The 17,117-nt window shown below is 38.5% G+C and overlaps 1 protein-coding gene across 4 annotated transcripts in view; it reads right to left on the bottom strand.

Moving 5' to 3' along the window:
* The window catches only part of TOP2B (DNA topoisomerase II beta), a 61,418-nt gene extending 44,307 nt beyond the window's left edge, over window positions 1–17,111 (bottom strand). For all 4 annotated transcript variants that reach the window (XM_031058885.1, XM_031058883.1, XM_031058884.1 and 1 more), the window contains exon 1: window positions 17,081–17,111. The gene's annotated coding sequence lies outside the window, so the exon portion shown is untranslated. The remainder of the gene's footprint in view (window positions 1–17,080) is intronic.
* Between the last annotated feature and the right edge of the window lie 6 nt (window positions 17,112–17,117).

Here is a 17,117-nt window from a genome sequence, read left to right on the forward strand (position 1 = left end):
CTATAATTTACATTTTCTATTGAAGTGATCAAACCTGACACAATCCCAGAATGCTTTATGATGAAAGGAGAGACATTATTTAAAAGAGCATATAGAGGAATGACAAGGGGGAATGGCTTCAAACTGAAAGAGTAGGTTTAGATTACATATTAGGAAGACATTCTTTCCTGTGAGGCTGGTGAGGCACTGGAATAGGTGCCCAGAGAAGCTGTGTATGCCCCATCCCTGGGAATGTTCAAGGCCAGGCTGGATGGAATTTTAAGCAACCTGGTCTAGTGGAAGGTGTCCCTGCCCATGGCAGCGGGTTTGGAACTCAATGATCTTTAAGATCCCTTCTAACCCAGGTCATTCTATGACTATTAAATAAACCAAGAACTATAAGAAGAGAGAATCACATAGGCTAATGTTAGAATTTAAACAGAATTCAAGCCTAATCTGTCTGGATTTTATGAAAACTACCTTGAAGAACAGTTTTATGGTAAACTAACCCACTTTGGGATGGGGAGGGAGGTGAGATAAAGAGATATGGTGCACTTTCAGCAATTTATCCTGATAGATACTTCCTTGCCATTGAATGAAAACCACATAATAAAAGGTTAAACTCAGAACAACCAAATAAAGACTAGCCCTCTTCTGAAACAGTAAAAGCATTCAAAGAGACTAGTAATGATGTTTTAGAGTATGCACTCCTATCTATAAATTGGAATTATCTGAATTATCTTAAAAATGCCAGTAAATGTAACTTTAACTCACATGATTTATTTGCCTGGCTTAGGAAGATATAAGAAATTCTGTCTCCACCCACCCAGTACCTGAAATTGCCTCCTTCTCTCAGAGGGGCTTTATCAACTCTGAAGCAGATGTTACATGACCAGTAGAAACCATCACCAGACAAATAACGAGGGCAAAACCCACTTGCCACTCAGGCAAATATTCTCCCTCTCATTTAGCTGTTTCCAGTATGTGTGTATATAAAGTAAATACAGGCTAAACTCCAACCTTCAATTAACCAGTCATCCTGCAAATTTTGTGGCCAAAAGGAAGCGCAATCACTTCTCCCTCGATCTAGCTTTTGTTGCAGCCTCAGATAGCACTGAAAGCAAAGGGCAAGAAAGCACATAAATCCTTAGGAAAAAGGAGCAAAGGATACTGAACTCACACTACCAACTTCAGCGAATCAAAAAGGCCAAACACCAACCTATGCACACAATTTTCCTCATATTAATCTCATTTATCTTCTCCAGCTTCTTGTACTCAGGCTTTGATGCCTCTCCACCTCCCCCCTCCCAGCCCAGCCAGCACAAGAATAGAGCATTTATTTCTATTCATAACATGGGAAATTACCTTTCTCCTCCAGATTCAGAGATCACATTTTTCTAGTTTATTTATGGAAATTCTAGGAAGCACACTTCCAGAACTTTGAGAGAGGCAGATTGTGTGCAACAGTGATGACAACAACCAATTATTTGGCCACAAGTAAACCTGAATATGCCAAATGAGAACAAAATTCTCTATTACCTACTCCTGTATCTGACAGCATCCAGAGGAAAAGGGGAAAAAACCCAGGGAACCTCACAAACCTCACCAGGATTACACACAGCAGAGCTGGAACCACAACATTAGCACTCATGACTATTCTGGAGTCTATCTCATTTTCTGCCACACAGGGAAGTTGCAAAATCACGTGGGTGATTAGAGGGTTTTGGTATACAAGTTAATTTAGCCTTCCAAGTTATTTGGTTGTAAACTGTGATAACCCTGCCACCACCACTCTAAAAATTAGACTGGATCAACTAAGCAAGCAGAAAAGGAACAGAACTTTGCAAATAGACGCATTAAACTGGTACATGGAAGAGGGGGAATAAGAATTGTTACTACAGAAGCATTGCCAATAGTTGCAACATTTTTTTTTTTCCATTGAAGTAGTTCTGTGAATGATGCCCAGGCTTCCAATGAGTTTCACTGTACATGTATATAAATATTTTTTATTTTATTACCATCTTTGACATCATATCTCATAGGAATTGCCCTTAGCTCACTTACTGGTCCCACAGCTCTGTTAACACTGTTTTACTATGTTCACTTGTTCTGAAGGGACCAGTGACTAGCAGGAAAATAATGTAGTATTTCTCAGATTAAATAAGTGCTGGAAAAAATGTAAGAAAGGAGATGCAACTGATATAGAATGCAAAAGAATTCCAGGTGGAAAGACCATTAAAGTCTTGTTCAAACAGAACTGCTCCAATTGCTCTCAATTCTTAGGCCATAAGAAGTTTTTACAGTCAGGGAAGTTTGTGATGGGCAGTTACCACATGACAATTCTTCAGCTGACATGTATATCAGTATTATATTCTCAGGACTGTTCTGAGACAGCTCTCCAAAATGCTTCTGCTTATCCAGTGTGTGAGGACTGGGATCTAACCATGCAACATAACTCAGCAAACACTTTAACACAAAGTGAGAACTTAAACCTTAGCCCAAAAATTTAGGCTACAATTTTCCTACCTCCAATAGCAAAAATGCTATGGGACAAGTAGAGTAAGAGTCAGAAGATTAGCAAAAGTCCATTTGATTGTGACTGAGTAGCTTGAGATTCGGAAAAATTGTTACAGAATAGAATATTGGGAAGGGACATCTACGAGCTATTGCCTTTAATACAATGCTAGGAAATGCATTTCTACTTTCCAGTGAAAGTCTTACTGACAGTTTAGAGGAGTTTATACTTTCCAATTTATCAGTAACAAATGTAGAGTATCTAAACTCTATCTTCTTTTGAGATGATACTTTCAAAATGTTGTCGCATTGATAGACAAGGGACAGCGTGTTGTCACGTTGACAGCTAAACAAACTCTACTGCCCAAAAAGAGCTAGCCCTGCAGAAGCATCCCTTCTTGGGGACACTTGAGGTTTGCTGTAGACCAGCACTAGTAAGGATCCTCTGCTACTGCACTCCCTGGGACACCTATGTCCATTCTTGTCTATAACACACTCATAGGAACATGACAATGTATGATTTAAGAAGGGAGAAAAATACACAGAGGATCAGCATAACATATTTTCTTTCTGCTCCATGATTAAAAAAAAAAGGAAAAAACTAGTCTTAAAAACTTCAATGAATTTTAATGCTATAGTTTTTATTAAGACATCACAAAGTATGCCAAGCTTAAATGTTCATTTCATTGTCATAGAGGACAGATTTTATTCATGATGTATTATTTTATTCATACAATACTTCAAGAATCATACATATTCTGCATGCAAAAACCCCTGGTTTTTGTGTTATAAACATTCAGAACTTATTTAACACGCTATTCAAACACAAGCATAAAAGCAAAAGCCCAAAAGTATTCAACTCTACAAATGAATGTAATTATGCAGGTATGCAAGGATCAGAAGTCCATAGAAGTGCAGTTTCCCAGGCCAAGCATTTTGGGCTGTGCTGTACCCAGAAAACCAATTCTGAATATCTTTATCTCATCTCAAATGGACATTTTTAGAGTTCAAGTGACACTCAGAACTCATTCCAAAGAAGAGAAAATCTTCATCACCAAACACAGGATAGAGATCTAAGGACACAAATATCCTCCACAATCTTCACATTTTGTGTTCCTTGATAAAAAAGCAAAATAAAATTTAAGTGTTTTCAACTTCTGAATTTCTACTACTTAAAATACAAATAAATCCAACAGGAAAGTCCTCCCCCGCCTTTCTTTTTTTTGTTTTAAACTGGGCAAGCACTTAACCACAGTGCTCTTTAACTGACAATCTCTGGTGTATATTTTGGAACTGTCTGAAGAATGCCTTTTGTATTCTGTCCTGTATGAAAGATCTTCATATTGTTAAAGCTTCAATAACACTTCTCAAAACAGCATCAGCTGTTGTTTCATGAGAAAACCCCTAAAGAGAATTAACCAAGTGTCACAAAGGGCTTAAGTCTCCTGCTTCACAGTAGGACTGCTTTTTGCTTGTTTGCTTACAGGTTACTCAGTGTTCAAGGTCTGCTTTGCAATTTTAATGCTGCCAATTTTTTTTAATTATTATTTTTTATTATTTTTTTTAGACACAGCGTATGACTTTCCCAACGCTCTTGTGACATTCAAGACTTTACAAATTCTTATTAATCTTGTGGACTTTCTAACCCTCCAGATTGATGACAAATACACACATCTGGGTAAGTCAGTAAGACAACATGCTTAAGTAGTTTGGAAAGCTACAACCTATTGCACTGTTCATCCTCTTTCAAAGACATGCAGTCAAACTTTATAGAGTGACCTCCGATGGTGCCAGCTCCCTACATTGCTCTAAAACACAGCATAGTGACAACTGGATAGAAAAACCCCAATTCTCAGGTGACAGCAATTGCTGCACAGGTTACACATCACCACTGTTGTGCATGCTGTCACAACCAGGTCTTATTGTGGCAACTGCCACAATATCATCAACCCAGGATGACTGAAATGTCTGCAGAGCTTCCCTTTTGAAGGTTTTTGCCATGAATTTATCTAGTACTGTGTGAAAGCTGCATCCTTTCCTTTGGTGAGCTCCACAGCCAGAACCCAAGTAGCTGCTGATAGAGGACAGTTTGGCAACAAGGCTTTTACTGTCTACCTTCAACCCATGAACTCACATATCCTGCTTTGGCATCTTCTTTCTTCACATTTTGCCTTTTTTTTTTCATGTTGTGTTCTCACCCATTGACATTTTTGTGTTTAACAAGGCATGTATGAAATCCATATTAAGTTAGAGATTTTTTATTGCCTTTTTGTAATTAGAACCAGGTCATGTCATCTTTCTCTGCATTTTGAGCCACCACACTGAGTTTGGCTCCTTATGTTGCAAACAGCTGTATTTAATACAGCTAAATCTTAATACACACTTGATCTAGAGAGTTTGGCAGCACCAGAGAAAAGCTATTCCTATCTAAAGACACAATAACATATAAAGCTACAACAAAGAAGGCAGGTTTCATCATCAGTTTCAATCTTCACATAGCTGGAATATACATCCTTGCTTTGACTCCTTACTTTAAGTGGAGACTTCACTCTTACTTAAGTAGACTAATTCCACACCACAGAAAGCTGAAAAACCTGAAAAATGTTAATATTAATGTCTCTCCCCATTTACACAAACTTAATTTTGTATTGCTCACTGTCACAGTCTCCTCCATTGCAAAATATCTCCATACAACAACACTAACAAACCATTTTTCTTTAGTCTGCCCATTCCTTCTTATCCCTATTAGATGGCAAGAAAAGGGCTCATTTCCTACATTGGCAGACAAACATAAATGAGACTAGAAGAGAATATGTAGGTGAACAAGAAGTTTCCTTCCCTTTGGCTTTGTCTTTTCTGCCTTAAACTCATAAAACTACCCCATATAATGAATACTCCTGATACATACTCCTCAAAAGGCAAATGCAGCCCTGAGACATAACAATTTAGAAAAGTACATGCCACGTGTCCTACATTTCCTTAAATAAAGTGTAGGATAAGCACATTTAGTGGGACAAGACAGTAAATTTTGAGTGTAATTAAGCTGTAAAACCTTGGGAGGTTAATTAAGTAATGAAATCCACAGATTACAGTTCAAAACAAAACTACCTCTTCTGAGGGAGATATGCTGTATCTACAAAAAAGAAAACGTGTATAGGTGCCTTATGATAATTACTAGGGAATTCTATAGATAACATGCTCTTGACTGTAGTGTGTCATATTGGATCATAATGGCCTCTTCTAGCCCTAGAAAAATTGACAAGGAATACAATTTTACCTAAACATGTTGCAATCTTCCCAAAGAAAACTCTGGCTGAGAATACCTCCCACCATGCAAACAAAACTGGAGGGAGTTTCAAAATAAACCACTCTCCTGCTGTGTTTAACAAATGGCTGGGCTCTCCTGCCAAGATGAAAACACACAAAAGTAACAGTTCCCTTTTACCACAGTAAACTTCCATAGACTGTTGCATACCATCAGTGACATGAACTAAATCTCTCTAACACATCCTTCTCAAAGTTGATAATTTCCAGAGAATTCACCCAGAACTAGTCTCATCAGTGAGACTAATCCACCTGTTCATTTTAAATTCCTGATTTTTATTTTTTTTTTTTAATTCCCTGATTCTGACCCTTCACTCCGGACTCTGAAAACATCACATTACATGGAATTTAGTGATGATGATCCAGTTATGGAATAGCTTCAGAATGGCCAGATCTCCCTGTCAAAAAAAACCAAAACTATTAATTGCTGCCAAAAGGGCAAAATTCCTTCTTTCTTCCCTCCTCTGTTCCTTACAGTGAAATCAAATCCACCTCCCAACAATCTGGTTCAGGGAGCAAACAGAGCTTCTCCCCATTCTTCATCAACCAGAAGCAACCAGCTGTCCACTAGCTCACTTTTCTGAACAAGCTTGCTAGAGAATCAGACAAGTTAGTGGTGCAAGGAAAAAAGGAGAAACATACAGCTAGGAGGATATGATAAAAAAAATCCCCACACTTTTCAACAGGTATTGCTAGATTGCTTAGCTGCACGATGGAATGACACCCTTGGAATTACAGAGCTTCATCTTCCTAGTAAATACCTAAACACCATAAAAGTAGCATCATTTTTATTTTAGTATTATTAATACACAACGTAGAGGCACACAAGATTTAAATGAAAATTTAGGGATTTTCTTTCTCTATTCTTTTTGAAGAATAACACCTTTGTGCAAATATGTATGCTCACTGTAATTACTTCTGACCAGAAAATGATGTATATTGTTTTAAATGTGAATTCATTTTCTGTCATATTAAGTTAGTATTGCAACAGTCATGCTTTATTTCACACAGCCTTCTACACAACCTGCAATACATTCAGATCCTACATTCTTTAAATGCAGGTGTCTAATATCTGCCCTTGCACGATGACAATTAAATTGAATTTTATTGCTAGATTTTTCTGTTGGCCTGAAATTTTTTAGTTGTCTATCCACTGACAAGTTCTATTCCAATAATAAACATTTTACTGCTCATATGGTATCAAAAAGTACATCATGGATGATGTGGAAACAAATTAATCTTCTAAGAACCTCTTATTTCCAGCTAAAATTCAGAGACAAGCACAAAAACCACTCTAACACAAAAAGGAATTTATTAATATTATACTTTAAGACCTTATGACTGTTTTCTTACAGATTCTGGTACCAGTGGTCTTTGGAACCACTGGCTGAAGCTGTTTGATGACAGAATCCCCAAATCTGTTTGGTCCACTGTTTCACCAGCCAGCTCACACACAAGCCCTCCACTAGTCAAGAAATCAAAAAGTTTGAGGTTCTGACATCTGAACTTCAGGTTATTAGTATCTGGCTGCACCTCTTTATAACTCTGTGTTTCCCACATCCTTGACCTTTTCCTAAGGCTTTACTGCACGACTAGTTTGAGCACTGTGAAAGTATTCCAGAATCACAGTTCATTTCCATTTCCCAATTGCAAGGATTATTTGCCACATCCTCACAGATTTTTGTTTCTGAAAAACAAAATCTTTGAAACCCATACAGGCTGTATGTCAAGTATCACATCAGCACTGTGATATTTTCTTTCAGATGCTCTGGGTCCTATGGCCAGCTTGAACCCATATCATACTGCACAGTATTTTTTTCCCTGCTGACCAATCTTCATTATTAACAAACAAACTTTAGAAAAAACTTTGGGCAGGACTAAGGCAACATTCAAGATGGTTCACGGTGCAAGACAGCACCTGGAGAGAGCAAATCCAACAGGGCAGTTTCTGAGCTCATGTTCACTGGCATACATGAAGATTTCATTCTGCAGAGCACCCCAAACCCAGATTTTCTGGTCAGGCTCTGGACTACCACTCACACCACATCAGTAATAGAGGAGAGCCCAAAAGTCATTCAGAGGTTACTGATCCAGCTGCACTCTTCAGTGGGAAGCAATCCTCCGCTGAACAAGAAAAGCAAATTCTTAGACTCTCACAAATGTAACAGCTATCAGTATATTAGAATTTGTTTATAATAACACACCTTTATGTTATTTGCCTGTCTACTTAGCATTGAAATACTAAAACACCTTGACTGTGATACATGGGTTTTTCACACTTTTAATACACGTGGTGCCCTACAAAGGAGTGCAATATGATCAGTAGAAACTATTAGAAGTCTCCTCCCTGGAACCTTCCACAGAAAAGCAACAGCAACATATTTACTTAACACAAGGCACCACATAAATTAAAATCAATGAGCTTTTTTTCTTTTAAAAAAAAGTGTCCCAAACACTGAACATTCATACCCCATACAACATTTGGTCCACACTAAAAACTACTTTTTTTATAATTAGAAGCACCTATGGTAAGACAGCCACATTTTCTGGTATTCTCTAGTTTTAAAATATTTTTTTTTCTGCTACATTAAAATAAATATGAATCCAGTGTTCCTTAAAAAAAGCTGCTTGAGTTTAATTGCTCAGCTCCTACTATTCAACATCTACTCCTCCTCTGGAGACTTTACAAGCCTTGAAACGTTTTATAAGCCTCATAAATATACTACAAATTCTAGTCTCACTCCTGTAGTAAATTCCTTGAGAAAGGAACAGAGGGTTGGTTTTCCAGACATTGACAGCAATTTAGAAGGAGGAAAACAGATGCATCAATGAGTCAATAAACCCTTAATGCTGTTCCAAAACTCCCATCTCTTCCTCAGCCACTCATCCTCCCACAACATTCCTACAGAAGTCATTAGGAAAAGTCTTTCAGGATTGTTCATTAAAAGTGCTGACAATCTTGAAGATCATCAAAACTCTACCCTTTAATTTGCTATTTAAGAACTGTGTCTTGGCAGGCAGAAGAATCAACCTCTCCATAAAAGGTACCATATAAAAGACTCATAAAATAACTTCAAATATATTCTGAGATTAATTTTTAAGTTGTTTTGCATTTTCATCACCTTTCTGTTACCTGACGTGCATGTTTATCACTCAGCTGATAGAAGCGGAAAGAAGAAAGTCTACATGGCATATTCTGAAAGATTTAACAAATATAAGGAAGAGCAGGTTAACATGATACAACTGTGGGTTTGTTTTCTCCCAAGCATCTGGACCATCTGCCTCTGTCTCCAACAGCAAACCAGGAAGGAACTTCTTCCTCTGCCCCCAGCCAATTTCTCACATGCTTGTACAGTCACCTATTTGAGATTTTAAGAAAAACCTTAAAGATCTACCTTAGGTAGATCTTCTGGATCTACCTAATACCAAAAAAGAATAACTGCCTCACTTCTTGCAACTTCTCTCCTCCAAGCAGCTTGCCTCCCTTTTACTCCAAGATTGTGACATGACACCTCGAAGTTTTCATGATGATGCTTTAACACAACAGTGGTGGAAAACCCTAAGTTAGGATCACTAAACAGAGTATGACAAAAACCACTACCTCAGCCAACAAAAAGCTTGATGCTGACACATGGAGTAACAGCCTGGATGACTTCAGGCAGTAGAACTCTCTATATCAGATGGACTGAGACAAAGTTATTTTTCCCCAGACACCTTGCCATTCTTGTACCTTCATATCATGGCACACAACTGGAGAATAAAACACAGGACTGAAATGCTCACACGCTACTACACTATTGTTCCTAAAAACTCCAAATAGCCCAGAGCCACCATGGAATACACAGCTGGAAATATCTCCTCTGAAGCTCACACTGTCCATTTCTCATAAGTAAAGATGCCCTGCTTAGGGGATGACCCCAGAATTCTAACTGTTCTTAGGGAAATATTACATATCAAGTTATCTGGTTGCAAGAGCTTTTTTTTATTATTATTATTGTTTTCCTCTACTTTATCTCAGCTTCTTTTGATTTATAGGAAAATAACTTCTCGCCGTTATCTTATGGCTCCTGTATTTTGTCATGACAAGAAAATATTATTTCTTGCTCTCTCCTTAAAGATTCCTACAGAGATTGAGGAAGATGGTGTGAGTTCTTGACACCTCACTAAGGTAGACATTTGCCCAGTTTTTAATACATTTGCCCTTCTCATAAGTTTCCAATGTCTGAAGAAGGAACAGGAAATCCTAGACTAACTAGGCCCACTCATTCAGTAAAAAAGAGCAAAAAATATCAAGATGTCGTATCCATGAGAGGAGGACTGTTTATATCTCAACTGCAATTCTACTCCACAAATCAGGAAAAAAAGGTAGATTAAGCATTTTAATCCTTTTTTACATATTTCCCTTTTTTTTTCCTTTAAGGTAGCTTTTCAAATTATGTCCAAAGGAAAATATAGATTTGATGTTTAGGTTTGAACCTTTCAAACATGTTCTAGCTCAAATAGATTTTACACTAACTTGGCTAACACCGTTTTTGCTAACTTGCTGAAAAAACCCCACTAAAATTGCTAGATGTGCATAGTGTAACAAATACACAGATTTATCACTTTCACAAAATAAAAAAAAATATAAGTAGTAGCTTACTTTCAGTAGCAAACTGTATTTTTATGTAAATTGGAATTGCATTGAGACACAGACAGGATATTAAAATAGCTTTATTAAATGAAACTAGATGAGCTGATATCATAGAATAAGTTAACAACTCTCTTCAAAACACAACATAAAAAGACTTAGTTCATAAGAGTAAAAGCATTTGCAATCATGGTGAAATTTTAAAAATAGCAGATCTGATGCTCACTTGTCAAGGAGGGGACAAATATTTTCCTGCTTTTCACACAAAACTTTTGAGTACTCTTTACTGAAATACCTGAAGAATATGGGTAGGAAACACTTTTGAATAAAAATTACTAAGAGCTGGTTTTTCACTTCACTTATGAGAAACAGTTTTCTTCTGTATTTGCAACACCAATAAATATTTGGCATTTGATCTTGACACCTTGTTTTTATTGCTAGAACTTAAAACATAGTTGAAGTTTTAGTATTTATTTTCAAAGTTATGTAATAACATTTTATATGCCTTAATTTAGAATTTACTTTAAATCTGGAATAATAGCCTTAAAAAACATTCTTCCAAAGTACTTGTGTTCCAGTACAAGTACTTGAGAAGACACCACTATGTTTCCAAGCACGCAATTTTCAAAAGAAACTTCTTCACACAGTTATACACATATAGAACTATGTATTCTTTTTCTCAATCTGCTTTTGAAAACATTCACAAAGCACCTATTTAATGCAGGAAAATATTTTCACTGTGGGGGGCTTGCAAGAAATTTACTGTTTCAAATGAGAATTAAGTTTTCTGTAACAGTTTTCATTCTTAAATTTTCTATATATAATCTATTATATATATACATATATATAAAAACTCACTCCCAGGGATGGAATCACTCCCATCCATCAGCTATTAATCACATGTGCTGCTTTTAATTAATTGAAACATAAACATGCATTTGCAGACTGCCTTTGCACATAGACACACAAGACAGTTTAGTTGCAAGGTAAAAACCTACTTCTGGAAAAATCAAGTCAATGCAAATGAAATCTAAATTTAATCAGTAATTTTTTCAGATATAAGGTGTCTATCTTAGACTACTTGTATGTTCTTTTATTTGTTAAGCTTACTTTATCTGTCCAAATAAAGTAATTCCTTACTTACTAGCACAATACAGCCACAGGTGTCTTAGAAATTAAATGCACACACACACAAGTCTCACAGGTCAAATATTAACAGAGGGCATGCGCTCAAATGTACACCGTTCCTCCCTGAACACCTAAAGTAACTGCCCACAAACCTTCTAAAATGAATTCCTCCCCAACCCCTGAGCTATACATCCCTTCCTAGACTTGGGTACAATTGAGCTCCCCACTCCTATGCATCCATCACTCTTTCACCTATGCCAGAACAAGGATTCCTCCCAGTTCGGAATACAGAGGGTGCAGAGGCACACCCTGAGCTGTGGGACTGGCTCAGCTGCTGTCCAAGATGTGGCCCCGATCCTGTTCCAGTAGCAAGCCTCCACCTGATATCACCTCTACCACTTTGATCCTGCATTATTCAGCACTCTGACAAGGAGAAGACTGGACAACAAAAGTACTTAATGAATGCTGGTGTGGACGGTACAGGATAAGAAGCAACCACTTTTTTTTTTGGCAGGCAAACCAAAACACCTGAGGAATCCCTCTTCAGAACTATTGTGTCTGACTCACCCAAGTGAGCCGCAAACATTCCCCTCTGGTACTGGGATATCCAGGGAAGTCATGACATCGCTTTACAGCACTGCTTCCTTAAGGGCAGCAGAATCAGGAATACTACAGGACAGGGAGGGAATGCTGCTTCCCCTCAACTGTCAGATATAACTGTACAGCTCAAAGCCTACAAAACTCATTCTGTTTAGCAAAAGTAAATATTAATATCCATAAATTGGGGCACGTCTTTCAGGTCTGACCTTCCTTTCATTGTATAACTGTGAAAAAAGGAGGGGGAGGGAGGGTAAGGACACACAGGACACGAAACCTCCCAGTTCCCTGGTCACCACAATAGCAAAAGATGGACACTCATATAAAGGAAGAGAAGAGCACTGAAACAAGGATCGGCAACAACACAAAGAGTTTTCCCCCACGCCCCGCCTGCTCTGCAGGCACCACAGCGTAGCAGAGGAAAGATAAGACAAGCTAACAGCACATGTAACAAGTGTTACGTATGTGACAACTGCGCCCTGGCCCAGCTGCACCAGCGGAGAAACAGAAGGCCCGATCCAGATAAAGAAACGCAAAGAACAGAAAGCTAATTCTGAGCTCTAACCTGGCTCTGGAGAGGGAACTAAAAAGGCCTAAAGGACTCAGGAGAAGGAACTTCTGCCGCCTACTCCTCCTTTGAAATGAACAGCATAGTAATGAACAGCAATAAAAAGGATAAAGGACCATTTACCATTGGTTCACCTATAGGACAGTATGCCTATTTCTAAAAACAGAAGACTTCATTAGGATTTGTTCATATTGCTGACCATACCTGCCAACTGTTTGTACCTGAGGCAGGCAGAACCCTGATAGCTTATAGACCCAGACCCATGACGGAGCAGTAACACACTGCAGCTCCTGGGTACGCTGTCTCAGCCCAGCACTCTCCCTCCAAGTACTACATGGGCAGAAGGGAATTCCTGCATTGCTCCCATCCAAAAGCCCCTGCTCCCAAATCAGAGGAATGGTCAAAGCTCAGTGTAGCAGTGATGGGCAGATCCTCAGGGCAGCAGAGATCCAGGTCAGATTTTAGATGTAAAAAACCTACTCATAAAGTTAAAAACCACCCAGTGCAGAAGCCATAAGCGGTGAGTTATGGCACATCACTAGAAGTTATCGGACATTATTCAAGAGGAGCACTTGTTTTAACCCTCTCAGAATGTATTAAAAGCCAAATCAAACTGAAAGTCATCCCTTTATTAAGTTAAACGTATTTGATTTCAAATGAAACAATAAAAGACAAGATCCCTTTAATAGGATTAGGGTGGGCTTTATTTGTTGATGCTTTAAAAAAATATATATATTGAGCCTACTATCTTATCAATTACATTCACTCTTCATATTTAAAAAAAATGACAGTATGAAGTTAAAATTACCTCATTTTTAAGGTAAACTCTGAATCTTCTGAAAGATGCTTATATCTGAATTTAGATTAATTGAAAGGCTGCTTCTTTTCATTTACCAATATGCAGCTACTATATTTATTCAAAGAATTATAACCCAAAAATATGCAATATTTCCACCTACTAATAATATACATTATTTCCATTCCACTCCATCTAAAGAGCAGATACCAATGATATTTTTTAAAAGAGAAGTCACATGAACACTCAGCATATATTCACTTTAAGCTAGCATTTCCTAGAGTCAAAACCTGTCCCTTTCCACAAGGACAGGAAAGTGGAAGTAGTGTTCAAAGTCCTAAATTTTTATCAGCACTCTCAGCTTCCGTTTATCAGGCTCATATAGCTCTTAGGGTCAAGGAAAAAGTCTTGAAAACACTGACAGAATTAAGTGATTAAATGTTGCTTGTTTGAAATACTCAGTTTTGTGAGCATTACCATTGCATCAGAACCAATGCACTTCAAAGTGTTACTTACAATGACTTCACTCTCACCATAAAAGGCATATTTATAAAAACTAATTAAATCCTATTACTGTGCCATTACAATTCATTTTCTGTAGTTCCTAAACACACACAGAGGCTGAAGAATTATTTCTTTTGTTCACAGTAAGTTTTTCTATCATTAGAAAACGCCATTATGTTTCACCAGTGAAAACTCTCCTAGTTACAAATCCACGCTTTGTTAACTCTTAAGAGTTAAGGTATTAAGAGTTAGTTAACTCTTAATACAACTTAGCACATTTGTGAGTGACACTTGGAGATCACCCACCAAAAGTAATTTATATCACTCTGTCAAAACTCCAACTTCTACCAACTATCAGTGTGCAGAGCTGCAAGTCGATTTCAGAAAATCATCAACCAGACCAAGGAAACAATGAGCTATTAAAAAACCAAGCAAGTACATTTTATAAATCAGAAGTTATCTTGGTATGTCTCCAGTTAAATAATGCTAGATTATTTTCCCAATACACATGTCACTTTTTGTACTCTCATGTGTTCCCATCATTAGTAATTGTGCCTAACTAGTTATATTTCTTCAAATCCTGTTACAGCTGAAAACACAGATGACTTCCTGTTTGTTTCCATGAACATTTAATTCTTCTTTCTTTTAAAAGTAAAATCAGGTATCACCTGATGCTCGTATGATGTCTCATTATGAAATTCACTCCAGGGTAAATTCTCTATTATAGGAAGTATCTTTCCTTTTTCACGACTGCATGTAATTTCTTTCCTACCTACAAGCATGCTCTTTGAATCACACCCAAAGCTGAAGCTGCACATGCAACTCTTTACTAAAATGTGAGCAACTAGATTATGTACACATCCCACCAAGTTTTAAATGATTCCTCATCTTTAGGGCCAGACTTTCTTCTGTTACCCTTCAATTGTTTAACTCGTGGTCTTATTAAGAAACCACAAACTACAGAGAATACATTACTCAGACAGAGAAGCATCCTGGTGGTTTCAACACACTGGCAAGAATTCTGAAAAAATCAAGGTGGTTTCAAAACAACCTACAACTGAACTGCAAGTGGTTGCATATCCAGCAGATATATGGCAAGCAGATTAAAGCCAGACAGCTGAAACTATTCTGTCCCTACCTCTGTCCCTCTCACCCTCCTCAAGGACAGTATATGATCATCTACAAATGAACCACCACCTAAACCAAGGGTTTTTTCAGCTTGGCACACAGGCCATGGCCCCATTCAATTCAGTGCTACAACAATATTGTTCTTTTGCATGCCAGTGTTCTACAGCTGACATGGAACAGGTCTGGTTTTAGGAGCTGGCTCAGAAATCCTACCTTCACCATTTAAAATGTACATGAGAGAAAGAAAGAATGTCCCATTGCTTTCTGAAAAAATAAATCAACAGTTTCAACTAGAATCCAATTATTTCACTACAACTACTCTTGAGTTGACAAAAACACTTTTAACTTTCACTGCTTTTAGAGAATGAAAAGTTTGATCATTTCCAGTTGTAGGAAACTGTTGACTCACCATAATTTCAACCCCATTACATTTAAGAACATGTTTCAATAAAAATGCCTATTCAGTAATTTTCACACTTCATTCTGCAGTTTTCTGTATGAGCTGTAAAACTTTCAATTACTTGGTCAAACCTAGATGGTAAAATCTTGATTCTGAAGAGCCATCCAAAGACCACAGCTGATAAATATTGTAAAGTATTGTGAAAAGAAAGGAGAATAGCTTCTCAACTTAGACATGTTCCCATGGCTAAACTGTGTGATTTCAAGTGGCACACCCAGAAACTTGCACTTTTTTTTTATAATATACCTTACCATGCTGGCAGCTTTTGGAAATTAAAGAGAATTACCAACATAAAATGCAGTAATTAGGTCCATGGAAATAGTCCACCATCAGAACACACAGGATTTGTTCACTCCAATAATACTTCATTTTCAACAGCTCCAAGATGTAGAGGGACCCAAGAACAAGTTTGCTGTTATTCAGTTTAACAAGACTCGTTAAAAGTTCCCACCTCTGGAAAGCACATGTGCCTGACCAAAGATACCTGTCCATCAAGATCTAGTGTCTTCTGCTTAAACATTAAAGAAGTTACATCTCTACGCGGAGCAAGAGAAAGGCGGTGAGTTACCGATTGGCTGAACCAGACCCCTTCAGGTCACCTTTGCTCCTCCTTCCTCTCAGGTCTCACCAAAACCTGAGAGCATCCGCTCTTACTGCTGACCAGGGAAGCACCTCAACACTGGGAGCCAGCACTCTCAAAGGACCATAAGGAGGCTCAAAAGGATTCACCAATTCTAAAGTCAGCTATCACCAGCACCCTCTCCAATCTTAACACCTCCGACCAATCCAGGAAAGGCAGCAAAACACCCCCTTCTTGGGTCTGCTACAGAGTTACAACTTCTGGAGGATGAAGTTGAATGCCAAGATGGAACTTCAAGCACACAGCTCCTGCTTCCTGTCTCTGAAACTTGGGAACTTCGGGTATTGTCTTCACGCACAGTTGGAAAAGAAAATGGGAACAACACAAAGACCCTCTGCTAGCCTGCAAAGGCTTTGCTCTAGGAACAAGAGGCAATACCCACAACTCTGGCGGAACGACATACAGACAGACAGACCACATCTCGCTTTGGAGGACAGCGACTTCAAGACAGCCCTGATGACCCATCCGCTACCCCCGGGAGCTTCCCACCTGTTTGCTCAAAGAGTGACCTCTTCCACACGGCTCCCAGCACCCCGAGAAGCCCCCCAGAGGGATAAAATCTCCACTCCTGTAGCATCAATTCCAAGCCCAGTCTTCCTCCTCCTATCCCGGAGCCCTCCACAGAGCGGCGGCTCCACAGCGCTTCGCTTTCCACGCCAGCCCCCAGCGCCTTCCCTCAGCTTCTTCCCTCCTTTCAAAGCCAACCCGCGCTCTTTCCACACACGCAAGGGACGCAAACAGAAATAATAGTAATAACAACAAAACACGAGTAGCAAAACCCACGAACAACAAGATGCAGCCCCACAACTTACCACCCAAGTCAGGCCCCCGCTGCCGCCGCCGCCGCCT

Source organism: Geospiza fortis, unplaced genomic scaffold, assembly GCF_000277835.1.
Source record: "Geospiza fortis unplaced genomic scaffold, GeoFor_1.0 scaffold231, whole genome shotgun sequence".
In the NCBI taxonomy this organism is placed as follows: domain Eukaryota; kingdom Metazoa; phylum Chordata; class Aves; order Passeriformes; family Thraupidae; genus Geospiza; species Geospiza fortis.